The sequence below is a fragment of the Gavialis gangeticus genome, unplaced genomic scaffold, assembly GCF_001723915.1.
Source record: "Gavialis gangeticus isolate Ggan-Ray unplaced genomic scaffold, GavGan_comp1, whole genome shotgun sequence".
Classification (NCBI taxonomy): domain Eukaryota; kingdom Metazoa; phylum Chordata; order Crocodylia; family Gavialidae; genus Gavialis; species Gavialis gangeticus.
The window spans coordinates 14,991,604-15,007,077 of record NW_017729019.1 but is presented as its reverse complement, the minus strand read 5'-3'; the positions used below and the strand labels follow the sequence as shown (position 1 = coordinate 15,007,077).

Here is a 15,474-nt window from a genome sequence, read left to right as displayed (position 1 = left end):
CCAAAAAAAAAAAGGGGGGGGGGGAAGAATAAATAAATAACTGGTATTAAAAAAAAAAGAAAAAGAAATCAGTCTCTGATTTCTTTCCACAAGAAAAAGAAAACTCCTACACACAAACAGCACATGAATACGGGTAATAGATATGGATATTTCAGCAAGTAAAAAAATGGTACTGACTGCTTTCTTATTGAATCAACATTCACACATCTAGCCCCTGCTTCCCAAGACGAGTACGAATAATGTGATGCTGAATGTCAGGCTGTTTCAAATATTTTATTGTGTTCATTGTTTTGGGGTTTTTTTATATATGTAACTCATTATGGGCCTCGTGACTAAACCATGTTTCTACGGAAAGAGTTGCAGTTAAAAAAAAAATAATTGCATCTAGGAAAGGAAAGAGCAACGAACAAAACGGGTGAGTTGTCTGGTTCTTTGCAGGCTGTGACTGACACCTTTTCTTCCTCCCCCTCCTTCTGGTTTCCAGGAGGTGCCATGCCGAAAGCTCCCAGGAGCCCCATCTCGGTGGCTCATGTTTCTGTGCAAAGGCTGGGATTGCTGCCCAGAGCCCGTGCGAAGCCTGCAGAGCAGGGAGCGCTTCCACAAAGGAGGCGCCGTCTAGTGCCGAGGCCTGCGATTACCCAGGCAGCTGCAGTCAGTCCTGCCTCCGCTGCAAGCTGTAGCAGCTGGCCCCAAGCAAGATACTGGGTCCCCTCTGAACGCCACAGTTCCCAAGAGCGTTGTCTTTATAGGAGCAAGGCAACTCGTGCCGCGTACTTCCTTCCTTCATTGTAATGGCTTTCCACAAAAGTCCTCCAGGGAGTCAAAAGATGGAGGAGATGGACCGAATGAAGACTGACTGCCAATGTAGCGGTGTCCTGTTGTTTCCTGCCACAAACATGCTTGCCTTGCTATCAGGCAGATAGCCATGCAGTCACATGCAACTGTCCGTGCCCCAGCTAGCTTGAACCTAACCAGCTCAAGGTGCCAGGAGCAGCAAAGCTGTGACAGCACAAGCTAGCTCCCCACACCCAGAGCTCCTCACGGGCTCATACTGTGCAAGCTGAGATCTGTGTTGCTGCATCTCCACTGCTACTGGTGGCTGGAATGGCCCTACCTTGGGTGCGCATACCTCCGATGCAATCACATCTGAATGCAGGGAAGGCATCCCCTCAGGCAGAGGCATGCACACAAGAATGCAAACAGACAGGCCAGCACGTGCACGCACACACACAGAGCACATCCAGACGAGTACACACACACAGTGTGCGATGCCACAGTCCCATCTGTGGTACCGCAAACCACACACATGGCACATGCAGGCATTTGCCGCTCTGCTGATTTGCAACATAGTGCGTCCTTTTTGACACCGGGAGATCCTCGTGTCATAAAAACCCGTGGCAGGAAAAAGCGCGGCGGTACACACCATCCGGAAACAGAGCCTGGCTGGCCAGAGCCGCACACTCAGTTCGCTGCTGCTGGAGCCCCAGGAAATGCTGCTGGGACCAGCCCAGGTGCTGGCGCCAGCCATCCCTACCCCACCCAGGGCAACTTGCTGTGCACCAGAGCGTGCGCACTGGTGTTCCCTGAGGACAAGCAGCATCAGTGCAGCTACATACTGCTGCTGCTTGTCCCCAGGGAAATGCACGTGTGCACTTGTCTGGACGTGCCCACAGAGTGCACCATCAGAGGCCTCCTGGAGCTGTACAAGCTCCCAAATTACAACACAGAGGAGGTGCAAAGCCTCGCTGTTGTTTCCAGGGAGCTGGTGCAATGAGAAGGGAAGGGAATTCTCTTCAGGATCTTTCTATGGTTCCACAGCTGTACGTTACAGATTCATAGATGTTCGGTCGGACGGGACCTCATCAGATCGAGTCCGACCCCCTGCCCTGGGCAGGAAAGAGTGCTGGGGTCAGATGACTTCTTCTCCCGCAGCAAAGAGCTAGGTGTCCCTGCCTGGCCCCCAGGAGTCTCAGCCACGTGACAGCCCTGCCACCTGGCATTGCCACTTAACTGACTCCAGCAATCTGCTGGCCAAGCCTTGCCTGCAATATCTCAGTGGCAGGAGAAGCAGCCTAAGCATTTTCCTTTTGTTTGGTTTCCACCCTTTCCCACACCATGTTGGAGGAGGAAGGAATCAAGTGTGGGTCTCACTGCACCTTTGGTAACAGGATGAGCCACTCTGAGCTAACTGCAGTCTGAAGCAACCACTTTCTTTTCCTCAGCAACACTTCCACCTAATGGCAAAACTGCCCAAAAGCAAAGCAGAGCTGGCTACCCAGCCCCGCTGTGAAAAGCAACTTCCAGGAGCAGCTGTTACACACAAGTGCAGCCAGACCTTGGCACTTCACCCACACCCTTGTCTCAGATGCAGTCCCAGAAAGACCTGCCAAAGGATTAAGCTGAGGCCAGGAAAACTCAACACACTACTAGATCCACTTGACTTCAGACCTCACGTCATCAGACAGCACAAGACTCATCCCAGGAGACCCTGGCAGGAGTTGGAAGCGTTCATGCTGACTCCAGATCAGGCCTTTCCTGGCACGTTATCAGCTGCAGAACCCGTCAGCAGCAAGGAATTGGCTTAATTAAATAACACAGACAACTTTCTAATAAAACCTCACACATAAAACCAGCGCGCATTATAGGGACAGTGCTGACATTTTATCACATGCTTTATAACAGTTTGTTATTCACAGCATCATCTGCTCAGCATTTATTACCCACATCTTCCAGAACTTCGTATCCACATGTTATTAGAGAAGCAGCGTAGCCACGTCTAGCAATCATTTCAGAAAGATGAATAATACATTTATAATGGCCCCTTGCTTTGAAGTGCAACCAAACAGTGCAGGGGGAACAGATATTAAAAACACACACACAACAGCATTAATTGGTTTCTGGCACTCAGGCAAATACAAAGATCTCTTTTAATACAATGTGACTGAATACAGGGAAAATAGGCCTCGCTATTCCACCCAGGGAACGCAAGACATCAATCCCACAGCAAGCCGGGAGCCGGGGGTTACTTGATTACAACAGCATTTAGACCCATTAATGCTCACATTAAACAACAATTACAGCAATTAACTTTACATCACATTGCACCTATTAACTCCCACGTTGCTCCAGAGGGGTAGGTATGCACGAGATATATTTTGCACACGGGTAAACTGAGGCATGGGATGGAGCAGCATCAGCGAGAGAGCTGCGATTCAAAATGAAGGAGTCCCTGATGCTTTGAGCTTTGTTCAGACCTCTCTCTTATCCCCCTGGACAGTCATTTCCCCTCCCAGCAGTAGGTCAGACAGCTCGTTGCCAATACTGAGAACTCAGGTGTTTTGCAAACTGTCCTTCCACCCTCTACAAACCAGGGGAGAGTCAAATCAAACCAGTTCTAGCTCTAGTTTCTCCTTGTGTCTGAGCACCCTCAGGCATCCACAGGCCTGAAGCTTGGGAGCAAGACGAATTTGTCAGCATACATGCAATAAGTGTGTGTCAAACCACAGATGCAGTCACGTCTCCCTCTAGTGCCTGGCCCCTAAAACAGCCTGCTCCCTACACACAGCTGAAGGGATCACTACTGCAGTTCATGGACTCCAAGTCTGTATTTTGGGGATACTGCATCTCAGCCTATATGATTCACTCATTAAAAATGCATCCAAAGTTGATGGCTCTGGTGGGACCTGACTGGCTGCTGTGGAGGTATCAAAATAAACTGCTAATCTCCAACAAACTGAATCACTGGAAAGGCTGGGGCAAAAACACCCCACATCTCCCACCCTGCTGCCTCCCACTTTGAAGTTTATAGTCTGATCAAACAGTTTGCTGAAATGCTATTGAAATAAAACAACCGGCGCATGCAGCAATACGTATCAAATTCATGTTCTGGGCCTCAATTCAGCACTCCATTTCAGCATGTGCTTAACGTTTAAGCTGAAATCATTTGGATTTAAAGACACGCTGAATGGCTTTGCTGAATAGTGATATTAGAGCTGCCTGGAAATTTGCCAACAAGAAAATGCCAATTTGTCAGAAGCAAAAACACTTTGCAGAAACACGTCAATTTCAATGAAAATTTATTTTAAAAGAAAAATTATTTCAAAAAGCATTTTGATAAAGCCCTTTTCAGAACAAGCTCAGCTTCTTTTTTTAAACACTGCTTTCTGTTTCAAAGGTTTTAGTTGACATAATACATATTATACATATATTATTTTTACACACACACACACACACACACACACACACACACGTGTGAATGAATATATACAAGTTAAAACTCGGTGATGCTGTTTTGACTCTGGCCAGACAAAGAAACTGACCCAAAAGGAAAGCTTTCCAGGCCTGTGCGAGTAGGCAGCTATTCGATCCGGCTGCTTCGGATGCCAGGGATCCGATCTGGAGCTCCGGACCGGGTTCCCGCCTCGGAGATCCGGCCATAGGGTGTAATGGGGAATCAATGAAATATCTATAACTTTGTTGTTTTTGTCCAATTTGAATGAAACTTGCAGGGGTGGTAGCCTCTGCTGAGAGCATGAAGCATGCCAAGTTTCAAGAAGATCAGAGCAGGGCTTCGGGGGAACTGCACCCCAAATTCTTGAAAGCAAAACTCACGTTATGTGTGTGTTAAGCCACAATGGGGCCAAAACTGCAAGGGTGGTGGCCCCTGGTGAGGGCACAAAGCCTGCCATGTTTCAAGAAGATCAGTGCAAGGGTTTGGGGGAAACTGCACCTCGAGATGTGGACAAGCAAAACTTGTGACATGGGTGCTTGTGCATCTGTGTCTGTCTTGGGGCACCGAGGGGGGGGCGAATACTGCAGGCCTGACTGCTAAGCTACTGTGTTACCAGTTACCAATTAATCACGATTCACTCAGCGACCAGCAAAATACACAGTACCTAGCTACTACATAGCAAGTTAACGAGCATGGATTAACAACTACAAAACCACAGACTAAGGAGAGGAAATAATCAATACAGACAATCAACTGCCCCAAGACAGAGACAGTCAGTCCCACAAGCACCCATGGCATGAGTTTTGTCCATCAGCAGCTAGGGGTGCAGGGCCCTGGAAACCCCCTGCACCGATCTCCTCCACAGCTGGCAGGCGTCATGGCCGCAGCAGGGGCCACCATCCCTGCAGCTGTCACCCTGCTGCACCTTAACACACACAGTGTCACCCATGGCATGAGTTTTGCCTGTCAGCAGCCAGAGGTGCAGGGCCCCAGAAGCCAGACTCCCCTTGCACCCATCTCCTTGACAGCTGGCAGGCTTTGTGGCCTCAGCAGGGGCCACCACCCCTGCAGTTTTCAGCCCGCTGCACCTTAACACAGAAGGTCACCTATGTCACAAGTTTTGCCTGTCAGCAGCTTGACATGCAGTTCCCCCCAAACCCCTGCACTGATATTCTTGACACGTGGCAGGCTTCATGCTCTCGGCAGAGGCTACCACCCCTGAAAGTTTCATCGAAAATCAGACAAAAAACAACAACGTTATAGATATTTCATTGATTCCCCATTATACCCTATGGCCGGATCTCCAGTGCGGCTCCAAAGCTTTTCCGAACCACTTTAGAAAGCCTAACAAAGCCGGCACTTCAATCCAGACATGCTGCTTCTGACGCTGAAGCGTCCAAAGCTTCTCTGGATCCGAAGCCTCGCACAGCCCTAATTTCTATCCTAGATTTCTTTGAGCTGGGCCATTTTGAAGTTTTCTGGGTTTTGCACAGTTTCATAAGAGAAGTAACTTAAAAAATTCCAATGTTCCCTGCCATGCCCCATGAAACAGGGTAAAACCGTCCTCACCTGGCTCTATTCAATAGGTCTTGCCCCTTGTGGCAAGGACTCATGGAAATAAAGCTTTTGGCTTAATAGCACTTCACAGCCCTCTCACCAGAAATCAGTATCTCCTAAACTACCCATTTTAGAGACAGGTAAACCGAGAACTGGTGGTTTCCTTGCATGCGATTTACAGTCAAACAGTAAATCTAGAGCCCATCTGGGAAGAGGAGCAAGCACCCAGAGTCTTGCACCATCCCATGATAATGGGATTGGTCTGAAACATTCATGTAATGATGATATCAAATGTGGCTTAAGGTCTGATCTGATGTTACAGCCAACCCTGTACAAGGCAATGTAATGGGCAGCTTTCAAAAGAAATTTAGGCCTTGTCTAGAAAGAGAAGTGACAGCCAAATAGCTGGGGGCAAAAGTGGAGCACAATGGCTATTCTACGCCACCTCTCAGCATGGAAACCCTCACATCACACTCCAAGTGCCTTTGGGCTGTTGAATTTTAATCCACTTCCAAAGTGGATCAGCTGCCAGAAGGGACTTAGGGCAGACTACGAGAATGCACATGAGGGTACTGTGCAAAGCTATTCAACAAGTATTCAGGGCTTTTCCTTTGTACAGAGAAGCCTTGGGATTCGAGACGTCTTCCTGCTCATCTTCCACATGGGATTAGTCCCCTGTATAAGGCTAGTAAAATAAGACTCTTGTGGACATGTGCGCACACACACGCACATACTTCAGCTCCTAAAATACTGCCCTCAGCTGGTAAAAATAAAAAACCAGCAGCAGCAGCTTGGCTACTGGAAAAGCTTCTATATTTGAGCTGGTCTGGCACAGCCCAAGGAAGTGATGGGGACCTCACTACTGCCAATTTTTTCCCTTTCTATTGGGACTCTCATCTTATGTCATGTTTGGTCCTGGAGCCCCCGTCGCAGTCACATGACTACACCAAAAATCTCTGTTTTCTCTCCCACAGAGTTTGTTGCCTCCACTGTCATGGAGAAAATGATATAAACTAAACCGGGATCCCTAGAAAATCTTGAATAAAAAAAAAAAGATGAAACAGAAACCTTAACCAAGCTGCATTTTTTAAACAATCTCCAGGTTTTCTAACTCAACCTCATGTTTCTTTAATGCTTGGGAGCTGGCAGCACGGGTGCATGCAAGAAAGCAACAAGGCTACGTTCCCCTCTCCAGTCTAGATCCGTCCTCCACATCAAGACCCCAATTCTCAAGTCCTCCACACCTGCTCTACAGCAGGAACAGAAGGGCAGTGGCTTTGAGTCACCCTTGTGCTGCACTGTGTCTGGTCCTGGCCCTGTCCACCACTCACAGTGCAAAACTCAGAGCAGCCTCTAACCCTAACCACGGAGAGAATGCCACTGCCTGCTGGCAGTGGTTCTGCCCCCGCTGGAAACCCACGAGCTGGGACAACTCGTCCAGCCACTTCTACATCACCTTGTAGGGAGGACTCTCAGGGAGATCGTCCCACCCTCTTTCTTTCAGGCACCCTTGTGCTCCCAGGGCTGCGAAAGATGGCATGTGAATGCATCCAAGAACCAGGCCTGACATTTGCCAGGCCACTTTTATACCCCCCGCTGCAAGACTGCCATTTTTCTCCTCAGGAGTCCATTCCCTGGCTCTGCAGCCCAGATGCTGTAATGCTGATCAGCATCTACAAACTTTGGTAGCACTGGCTATGGGAAGGCTTTCCTTGGAAGTCTGCTTGCATACTAACTACAGCCTATTCTTCCAACTTTGACCCTCTCATAGGAACATAAGAGCATAAGAACTGCCATTTACTGGCTCAGACCATAGGTCCATCTTGCCCAGTCTCCTGTGTCAGCCAGCGGCAGAGAGTGGATACTCAAAGACAGCGTGAACAGGAGATGGCTGGGTCTTCTCCACTGTTCCTCTCTCGCTTGCAGCCTCCAGCATTTAAAATCTAACCAGCCACACACACCCATGAATACAGCATAACCAGCCATCCAGGCCCCTAGAATCACAGATTCAATTGGCTGGAAAACGAATTTCTCTCTCATGAGAGATGGTGATTTTCATCCCCCCCCCCTGCCCGCCTGTCCTAGGATCAGAAATTGAAAATCTTTAAATTTTTCACAAGCAAATCATCTAGAACAGGACTCGGGCAATCAGAATCTCCCAATTCAGATTTGATGCTGTTCTTGTTTTAACCATTTCTATTTTAGAATAAATGATCCAAACCCAAAAAGCATTTTGAATCGAAAGCAAATATATTTCCCCATGTCTAAAAAGTGTCAGAAATCTTCCTTTCAACAACTTCCAACCTTTATTTCCACCCCCACACATGCACCATTTTTATGAGTCTGAGGATTCAAAGTGAGCCCCTCTCACAAGCCAATTTAGTTTCGAGTAACTGAAATACTCAGATAAAAATATTGCATTGGAAAAATCTCTTCTGGCTCTTTCCCTTGTGTTACATAGATTGAAAGCTCTTGAAGGCAAGGATCATATTTGCTAGCTGTCTGAGCAGCGCCTATAACAATGAAGTACTGGTCCAGGACTAAGACACGCCTGTACCACAAAAAAAGCCCCAACAGTCATAATAAAATCCAGAGCCCTGTGCCCCTTTTTGGCTTTGTATTGAAGAGTCCCTCTTCCTGTTTCATTACTGGTCTTTAAAAATATGCTCTGACAAATTTAGCGATGTGAGAGAGGACTTTTTCTCTCCCTGGAGAGAGAATGCGTACATGGCTCCCAACCGGTGACGTGCTGTAGCATAAGGAGGCTATTTTGGGTAAGCGATTACTCTAGATTTTTGGTCCAAACAATAAAGGAACAAGAAAAGCTGAGACACCGCATTAAGTTTGAAATCTCTCCCATTGTGCACCCTTAGCACATTTTTTGCCTGTGCTCAGGAGAGCACATGGCCTAGTTCTGGAATTGCACACAAAAGGCTTGGCAGATTTTTCCAGCCCATCCTAGCTCTGCCCAGGGTGTTTACCTGGGAAAGGAGTGGTGAATGCTGACTCCGTCAGACCTGAGGTCAAAAAGAGGTGTTTAATAATAGGAAGGGGTCAGGCCCAGCTGGTGCAACTCAGCGCACACATCTCCACAGAAGTCCTTTCAAGTGAATTTATTCCAGTTGATGTGGCCCAAGATTCTTCCCACCTCCCAGGGAAAAAACGCAGAGGTCCGCGTTAAACGATAAACTGCATTGTAGCTCACTCACAAATGGGCCGAGGTGCCATGCTCAGCAGAGAGGACAAGCAGCTAGAGATGCTGGTCACGTTGCTGCACTCACTTCTCGAGGGGACTCCAACACCCCAGCTCTCGGTGTGCAATATTGCTTGCACATGCTGAGCCCTCCGACCCCAAGCCACAGTAGGGCTTAACTTTGAGCACCTGGTAGATGCACGCTCACAGCATCGGGACCTTGCATTGGAAGGGTCTAATGGACCATGGAGACTGTGCTCCATCACCCAAACTGAGGCTTCAGCCTCCAAGGCCATCAAGCAGGCACCACGCAGACTACTAGAGCTGCCAACCGGCTGGGCTGCCAGTAAGAAACGTACCGTCAAGGCGTCAGCATCCCAAGCAGCTCCAGACTTAACTCTCACTTTCAGGTGTCTGAGGCTTTACAAAGAGGGTCAGTGAAGACAACCACCTCTGCCTCGGAGCTGAACACATATACAGAGAGCCTGGTTTATCCTGGGGAAATCTTAACGTATGCTCTAAGCTATCAGCAAGCAGCTGCTGCCTAAGACCACTGACAGGTTGAGGCTGAAGTGTTGCAGGCGTGGGGGAAGACTCACCCTGATGCAGTCGTAACAGGAAAACAAACGTAACAGGAAAACAAAGACCCTCCCGCATATCCACCCAGGCACAGCTTGGCTCTCCTTCCCCCCACAAAACCCCTTCCATTTGAAAATGTAGACAGACAAGTCATTCGCCGAAGGACAAGCAGGCACCCTGTTATAGCTCAGGCATGAGGGAACAACTCATTGAAGCACAGTAGAGCAAAAAAGTCACCCTGCAAAGGACAACACAAGCAGACTCCTGCCCGGAGGCTACAGGCTCTTTGGGACATGGGATCTGTGCAGCACCTTGCACATGGAAACCCTGTTTCTTGATGTGGTCTCAAGGTGCTACCCCACTGCACAGACCCAGGCATCATTTAAGACAGGACCTAAATGATGCACAATCTCCACCCCAGCCCTCTACACGGGAGTGGATTTGGCCACAAAGCATATAGTGGGCGAAGTTTACTTGCCCAATAAGTCAGCGAACCCTGGGAACAGACAACAGCTGAGGGAAACCAATGCCTGTCTTCCCCTTCAAACTCTGGGTACAAAGTGGGAGAGAGACGACTCCTTCCCAAGCCCTGCCTTGTGCACAGCGATTTTGCATTCCTGCATGCAGCATTCAGGTGAAGGCTGATTGGGGTGGCTACCTTATAAACATGGAGGGGGGGATCCACTGGCTCCCACCATTGTTTCTTTACATCACTAACGAACCGAGGCTGAGGGATCAGAGGAGATTATGTTCAAACCCATGCTAATTAACCTTCACAGCTACAGAGCCCTGTGGGAGGGGGAGTGTTGCACTCGCAGGGAAGCACGTGCTCAGCAATTAGAACAATTCTCCACATCCCTGCTGATTACCCTGGCAGCTCAAGCAAGGACAGGCTGGTCTCTGCCCAGAGGAGGCTCTATGAGCACTGAAAAGAGGCCAAGCACCCAGTGATGCAGGCTGCAGAAGGGGGTCCAGTGGCCACCTCGCCTGCAGAGCAGAGGGAGCCTTCAACAGTGCTGGAGGGTGCAGCTGCCTGAAGGGCAAGTCCCCCACCTTGTGCTCCTGCCACCTGTGCCCAGGTTTTGTGCGAGGGTGAGGAGCATTCAGGCTCTGTGCCTGTTCAGTCCTCACCTTAGGCTGCCAGGCAGTGGGGCTTTCCCACAAGGCCTGGCACGGTGGGAACATGCACATGGGTGCACACACATCTATAGGCACGCAACCATCACAGCTTCCAGTCACTCCTGGTCTGGAACCAAACCACCAACCTAGAGGTTAGACTCCAGGGACAATGACGCATCCCAGATTCCTGCGCCCTTGGCTTCATTCGGGAGCATTTGCACCGCCCACCACAAATCAGCATCTGCACCAGGGACACAGCAACCACCCCTACAATCCCAGCCCTGTTCATAATCACGGGCACTCGATGGGACTCAGATAGGTCATGGGAGACAAAAATGGGCGTGATTCCTGGGTCATTCAAAGGTGCACGGAGACCAAGGGCCCAGGGCCTTGTACTACGAGCTGTACAACCACGCAAGAAAAGAGATCTCCTGCCTCAGAGAGTTTGCAGCCAGACAAGTGCCGTTACCCCATGGAGCCGGGGGGAGCTGTGACATGAGGAGAGAAAGCAGCTCAACCCAAGGTCATGCAAGAAACTGAGTTTTCAGAGAAATCCAACCAGCTCACACCGTTTAAAAATGTTGCTACATGCTTCTCCATCCTCCAAGGTGCTGCAGCAACAGCCATGCAGCTCTAGTAATCACATAAAGCCAGAAAGGGTTATTAAGCCCCAGGGGAGACTCCTTCTAATGCCCCCATCACAGAACTGCTTCATCCACAGAGGATGCTGGCCACACTGATGCCATTAACACTCATTTCTGGGGCTAAATATTGCCCAAATCCACTACAATCTCTGTGCAACGCTGGCCAGGAGCAAGGGCCTGGGATCCCTTCCTGTTTTAAAGCAGCAATTGCCACCCAGGTTACAAGACTCTTACGTGGGAGCTCATGTCCCCTGGCCTACACTGCCACACGGCACCCACAGCAGAGCCCAGCACAAGCCGAAAGACAGCAGAGCTGCAGCTAAATCCAGGGGCAAACTCACTCACCCCCCTGGAATTACATTAGGGATAAAACTGGTCCCAAACCCTGTTTGACCCCATGGCCGGGAAGAAATGTTGCATCTGGCACTGAACAAGTTGCACCTGTTTGTTCTGGAACAGAAAAAAGTCCTGGGATCGGTGCATACATGTCACCCTTCCCATCGGGTTCAGCAAGCGGCTGAACGCGCTGCCACTTTTCTACCCGGCATTCAATGATGTGATCCCAGGACAAGTTTGCAGGCACTTCACAATGTCCCAGGACAGACTGTTAACACTTCGTAGCCCGTCATAGCTGCAGCATAGCACAGCCATAGCAGCAGAGCCCCTTAGTGAAGAGGCAATATGTGCCAACACAAGGGGACTTTCTACCAGCATAGGTTACACTCCCTAACTCCCCAGTGCAGAAGCCCTATGCCTTGTTGGCACAGTGGTGTCCATGCCAGGGGCTTTGCTGGCACAATTGAGGGGCACAGTCCTTTAATACCTTTACCTCCACCAACAGACTTTGTAGTGTAGACCTGGCCTCTACGCCCCCTTGTAGGTTAGGAGGCCTTAGCCAATACAAGGAGCTCCAGGCACTACTGTAACACTCAGAGATAACGATGCACTTCATAAATGATCAGCAGGAGGAGGAATCATCTAAACCGAAGTGGAATCCATTAGCACCGAAGCTCCACAGCCGTGTTCCTCCTCCGTACATCTCTGCAGTCATCGTCATCCTGCAGAGAGCAGGGTCTCCCTCTTTTTCGCCTCGCTCCAAGAAACACCAGCCCGCCTTGTTTTCACTAATGTGCAATACCCCAGAAACGTGATAATGTCCTCAAACTCCAGCTCAGATTTCCAGAGGGAGAGCGTGAAAGAACAGAGACATCATTAGGGTTTACAGTCTGACGTATGTAAAAAGGGGGGTTCACCCTCAGCAATCAGTTAAGAGCAGCAAATTATCTCTTTCTTTTATTCAGAGAGGTGGGGAGGGGGAAGCATTGATGGTAAAATTAACTGTGACAGCCAGACAGCACACGCTCCCTCTGCTCCTGACAGCACGATTAGAGGAAAATCTTTACATATTAGCAAAAGCTGCTGGAGCCAGGAGGGGACTAAATCCACTTTTATTCCCATGTAGGGTCATCTCGGGTCAGAGAGGAAGGTTGGCTCGGGGGTTATAGCACTAGTCTGGCGTTTAGAGACTTGGGTTTCATTCCTTCCTCTACCGCAAATTCCCTTTTGTGACCCTAGGCAGGTTGCTCTGGGTTTGCCTTTACAGAAGTGTGTTTTTAACTCAGGCTCGTTCAAGTAAGTGAAGCAAAAGCCAGGGTGAGGACAAAACAGCCTGAGGGTGCAACAGCAATGGGCAGGCTGCAGGATTGCCATGGTCAACCCAACCAGCTTATTCACGTCAAAGCTACAAGTGGCTTTGTCCATGCTGAGTTTTCACCTCATATTACACAACTCGTATGAAAAGCATTGTTTTCCACTTTTCTCTCCATGTTTCATTTCCCCCTCTCTACACTGAGATAACAACACAGCCCTGCCTTACAGGTGGATCATGAGGGAGGACCTAGAGAGTATGAATAGATGGCACCAAGTCAACATGGCAGAAGGTGAGGAGTGGGGTCCCTCCGGGTTCAGTACTCGGACCAGTGCTTTTCAATATGTTCATCAATGATTTGGATTCAGGTGTTAAAAAAAAAAAAATGTACTGGCAAAGTTTGCAGATAACACCAAATAATGGGGGAGTGCAGTCCCACTCAAGGACAGGCTGGGGATAGCGGCTGACCTGGACAAGACTGCAAGATGGGCAGATCATAGCCTGATGATGGTTAACACAGAGAAATGTAAAGTGCTCCATCTGGGGAGGCATAATCTGCAACACGCTTACAGGCTGGGCCATGCATCGCTTGCCAGCACCACAACTGAATGAGGCCTGGGGGTCATGATAGACCGCAGGATGAACATAAGCCACCAACGCAATGCCATAGCTGGCACAGCGAACCAAACGCTGGCATGAATCTACCAATGCATCTCAAGCCAGACGAAGCACTGAACGGGTAAATTCAGGTGGAGCTCACATACACACACGTCCATGTTCTCTCTGCTGGCTTTGAAGTCGAGACAGCCTTTGAATCATCCCTGACCTCCCTGCTTCAAGGTGGAAGGAACTGGCTGGCCTGCAGTACAACAGAACAAGACCTCTGTTGCGCTTGGTGCAGGACAAGCCTAGAGTTCAACAAGCTAATCAGGTGGTAGACACAAAATAAATTATTTTTAGCGCAGGATCAAGGCACAGAGGGATGGAGCGACTTGTCCAAGAGCACACAGGGCCAGGAAGTGAACCCCTAGTTGTTGAAGTCTCAATCTGGTGCTATCCCTAATGGCCTTACCTTTCCTCCAATCTATTCCCCATGCTCCTCAAAGGCACCAGCACCGAGACAGTCCAAATGCAGCACTCCCCTCCGGCCCATCAGAAATAATGGCTTGTGTTCTTTGCAGAACTTTTCCATAATTCATACCTTGGCCTCCCGAAAGAAAAGTCCTCCCAGGCATCAAATATTCATGCCCTAATACTTTGTAACGAAACAGCGTCTTCCCTGGAGCATGACCGAACATTCAAGGCCAGCATGGATTTTCCTTTGTTAAAGTAATTATGTTTCTTATTGATTCGGGGTTATGATGAGAAGGCTGCACTCTGGAAAGCAAAACAGAAGAGCTCCCTTCCCATCCCCTCCCTGCCTCTCTCTAGCAGGCTGGGGAACGGAAAAAAGCTGCTTGCCCTGTATCTAAGGTTTTGGGATGCTGGCTGCCCCCCGCACCTCCTCCCAGGAGCAGCAAGTGCCCTGAGGCATGACTCTCCACTGCAGAAACAAAGATGGGCTACAGTGGGAAGTTCCCGCCTCGGATAGTCTTCTGCAAATTGCCTGAAATGGCTCAGGAGCAGGTGGAACAGGTAGGAAGGATGTTGAAAAGTTTCCCTCTTTACGGGCTCCGTGTAGTATCTATGGCAGAACTAAGAGGGAGCTGTGATGAACAGTGCTCCCCTGCCACTCCCTCCACCAAGCAGAAGCAGCCCTGCAGTCTTCTCCCAATGCCAGAAAGATTCATAATGCCAAGTCTGGGAATATTAAGTGCAACTTCCTCCCCCTGCCTCCCCCAAACTGATACACCGGTCCCAGAACAGCAGTGGGCAAACAACACACAAAGTTCCCCCTTCCTCAAAGAACATCTGCTCAATACCAATGGGTGGCTCTAGAGGAAACCCTGGGCCAGCCATCATGGGAGAAACCCAACTGGAAGTCCCCTTCCCCTACTCCAAAAAAACTCTGTAGTCTAAGACTTAGCCGGGCAAGAGAGAAGCTGCTAGACAATGAACCCTGCTCCTGGGATCTCTCCATGGTCTCACTCTCACGAGACAGCAGGACCAAAGAAGTCAGCACCCCTCCCCAGAAATAAGATGGAGAGAAAAGAACATCCCATTGATGCGGCTTCTACAAACACAATCCCAGCTACTGCTGGGTCAGAAACCTTCTAAGAACGGTCACGTTTGCTGGGAAACATCGATTCATCAGAAAGAAAATATTCCGCAGAACCTACCTGTTTCAACAAGGTGCGGCAAAACCCCAGCAGGGTCTCGGAAAACTGTCTGCTACTGGGAGGGGTCACTGGGGACGGTCTCAGGGCTGGTACTCCAAGACTTTGGTCTCCCAGCATTTCTAGGGTTCCTTGTTCCACCATGCCGGGGTCCTGGTAGACCGAGGGGAAGGCACCAGCTTGTTCTGTTGGTGGAGGAAATTTAAAAAAAAAAAAAAAAAAAAAAA

The 15,474-nt window shown here is 49.3% G+C and overlaps 1 protein-coding gene across 1 annotated transcript in view; it reads right to left on the bottom strand.

Annotated features, from left to right (window-relative positions):
- Positions 1–15,427, bottom strand: part of GRM4 (glutamate metabotropic receptor 4) — a 266,804-nt gene extending 251,377 nt beyond the window's left edge. The window contains exon 1 of the mRNA XM_019514184.1: positions 15,251–15,427. The gene's annotated coding sequence lies outside the window, so the exon portion shown is untranslated. The remainder of the gene's footprint in view (positions 1–15,250) is intronic.
- Positions 15,428–15,474: the final 47 nt, after the last annotated feature.